Here is a 3,312-nt window from a genome sequence, read left to right on the forward strand (position 1 = left end):
GTTAAACACAGAAAAAACTCACTTGTAACACATATGTGGGTTTAGGTAAGTTGGTTTTTTGTGAGTTTTGGTATGTTGGTTTTTTGTGAGTTTCGGCATGTTGGTTTTTTGTGAGTTTTGGTAAGTTGGTTTTTTCTGTGTTTAAAGTGGGTATTTTTACCAACTTGGTTAAAACTGAGTTAAACACAGAAAAAACTCACTTGTTACACAAATGTGGGTTTTGGTAAGTTGGTTTTTTGTGAGTTTTGGTAAGTTGGTTTTTTGTGAGTTTCGGTATGTTGGTTTTTTGTGTGTTACAAAGACTCACAAAAACCAACATACCAAAACTCACAAAAAACCAACATACCAAAACCCACAAAAAACCAACATACCAAAACTCATAAAAAACCAACATACCAAAACTCACAAAAAACCAACATACCAAAACTCACAAAAAAACAACTTAAACACACTTCTGTCTACAAAAGTGTGTTAAAGTTGGTTTTTGTGAGTCTTTTGTTCGCTTAAGGGATCATAAAATTTTGCTTGACTGAGTCTGACCTGTAACCTTTGTAAAAAAATATATATTTACACCTTTATGGTAAAAAGGGTATTTGAGATAAAATCACAACAGATCATTACAAGCCCCATGTGATTAAAAAGAAAAGACACACACAATTTGCAAAAAAATATGTTTATATTAAAAAAACAAATAATGTGAACATTTTTACAGTGCATTTTTAACAAAACCAGGAAAACATCTACCCAAGATACATTATCACAATATGCGAGCACATTTAACATAATAAATTAAAATAAATAACATTCTCCTCTTAGGGCTACCACAGGTAAAAATGGGAGGAAGGATATGAACCATGATATATACAGTTTCAGTTAGTGAGGGGTGATACAGAGGATAAAATTAATAATAATTGTTTTTAACTGTATTGGTGGTACCGGATTTATTAAATGACGCCATTAAGGAATCCTTCATCCTATCTTTTCCTGGAATAGCCCTATACACATATTTACACCTATGAACAAAGGAACATATTGCTCAACACTACACAGTTTATATATTCTCCCCGCAGTACATGACACGAAGCCTCCTCAAGGCCCATTTCATGTTCTCTTCCACTGTTGATATGGGCAGGGCAAACTTTTTGGAGATGACATCTGAAATGTATATGGACAATCAATGCAGGATTTTACTGTACATTACATTATTAAAAAAACATGGAGAAGTTTATTCCACCCAAATCAAGTCTGATCTGAATGACTTAATTTTGGTGGAATAAACTTTTACATCAATATCATCAGTTCAGATATCCCATTTTAACATCATCTACATTAGAAGGATTTCAAAAGAGGTTTTTGAAACAAGGAGGCAAATTACTGTTGCTTGAATTTTTTATATCGTTCAAAATGAGAGCTTGATCGTTAACTTTATACTGAGGTTATTAACTTTATACTGAGGTTATTTTTGTCTGCCTATGTGTTAAATTCTCAAAACTTTTTTATACACAAACACAATTTTTAGTAACTCTTCAATTTGAGCAGTAGTATTAAATTAACGCAAGACAGATTATGTGCTGGAGTCAAATTTGAATTAATTGCATTATGTTTGTTTCAAAATGAATATGGAGGCAGTAGAACACCTATATATTTAAATCCCCTTTTTCCCTAAAAAAAAAGAATCATACCAACCATGGCGTAGTGTTCAGCAATCAGGAGACCCTCTCGAATCTCCCCCTTAGGGTAGGTTGAACAACACTTCATAGAGCAGTCACCAGCTAATCAGGTCTGAAAACTATACTGTCATGGCCTTTGCGAGGTGCGTCTTGTGCATGATCTCATTTGAGATCAGGTCCTGAAAGATATTTTATAATGTAAGTGATAAATATTGCTGTTATGGTATATCTTGTTACTATAAATATTATTAATTTAAATCAAAACAAGTTTGTTTGCGTGTTGTTTTTGTTTGTTTATTTTTGCAATTTAAATCTTGTGATCACATGTGACTTAACGCTTGTCATAAATAATTAAAAGAAATTACGTGTGGTAGAAAATACTGTTTGAAAATGTACCAAGATATGTGGTCTCATTTGGCTGTGTGGACTGGTCGGAATTAGTGTGACGCCTTTCAAATGCTAAAACCTGTATAGTTTTACCTCTCAACAAATCCAACTTTTCTTAGTCAAGGACAGGGCTCGGTATTCCCACTCCTGATCTCCTCAAGTTGGCCTGCTCGTGCAGGGTAAAATCTGGTGTCAAAATCCATACATCAGTTAGTCCCCCTTCTGCTGTCTTTTGGCAGGAATATTCTATCAAAAGAATCTTCCAATCAATGTAAATTTCACCTTGGGAGTTTAACCTTCAAATTTAAAATATAAAAGTTTTCATGAATATGTGGGAAAGAAATCTGTTCCTTAATGACCAGAAATAGGTATAAATAACATTTAAGATGACAATAGACGAGTTAATTGTTATTGTTTATATTCGGGATTTTCCGCGCATGCGCACTGACTGGTTGGCAAAAACACTGATTACAGTAACGTAAAACATGTATAAAGGGCTTTTGTTTAGTCAATAAATTGATAATAAAAACGAAATAAACATTAAAACTCTTTAAAAAAAAGCGCAAATATAGCATATTTAGTACCAAATAAATGTATATTCACAAATAAAATTTCCTCTTCATAAAAATACGAAGTAGTTATTAGCATAGAGTAAACGTGATCGGAAGACTTAATACTGACAATTCCACAAAACAAAACAATAAATTAGCCGTATTCTTTCTGATAATAAGACTTGAATAAATTATATTTAAACACTAATAAAACATATATTAATTGTATTATAATTTTAAGTGTGGATAGTGTTTTATTTCATCAGCGATCGATAGAGTTGCATTTAATCAATTATAAAAAAGCCCTAAAAAGCGGAATACAGTACTATTTTTAAATATTGTGGTAATTTTCTTTTACATTTAATGAATTTACGTTTCGTTTACATTTAATGAATATAAATTCAATTTACCATACAAATGGAAAAACCCTGCATATTAATTACGCAAATTTAACTGTCTTTGCACGTATATTGAAATCTCTTTTAGTAATAAGGAGTGATAAAAATATAGCATTTTATGATTAATGCATATATTTAACTTATCTAACGGCCCCTTTTGTGACTGCTTATGTTCATGATCGTGTTTCGGACCCTGCAGTAATGTACAATATTTACACATAATAGCGGAGTTAACTTTTGACGGTACCTGTTAAATACCTTAATTGCATAGCAGTAAAATTGCACAATATTTAAATGTATATTTAT

At 31.7% G+C, this 3,312-nt stretch overlaps 1 long non-coding RNA gene across 1 annotated transcript; it reads right to left on the reverse strand.

Annotated features, from left to right (window-relative positions):
• Positions 1 to 605: 605 nt before the first annotated feature.
• LOC127833321 (uncharacterized) lies at positions 606 to 2,374 on the reverse strand. Its single transcript, XR_008027345.1, has 3 exons — positions 2,151 to 2,374; positions 1,683 to 1,849; positions 606 to 1,155 (listed from the first exon to the last, which is right to left on the reverse strand). It is a non-coding gene; the product is annotated as an uncharacterized LOC127833321 (long non-coding RNA).
• Between the last annotated feature and the right edge of the window lie 938 nt (positions 2,375 to 3,312).

Source organism: Dreissena polymorpha, chromosome 6 (assembly GCF_020536995.1).
Source record: "Dreissena polymorpha isolate Duluth1 chromosome 6, UMN_Dpol_1.0, whole genome shotgun sequence".
Taxonomy (NCBI): Eukaryota; Metazoa; Mollusca; class Bivalvia; order Myida; family Dreissenidae; genus Dreissena; species Dreissena polymorpha.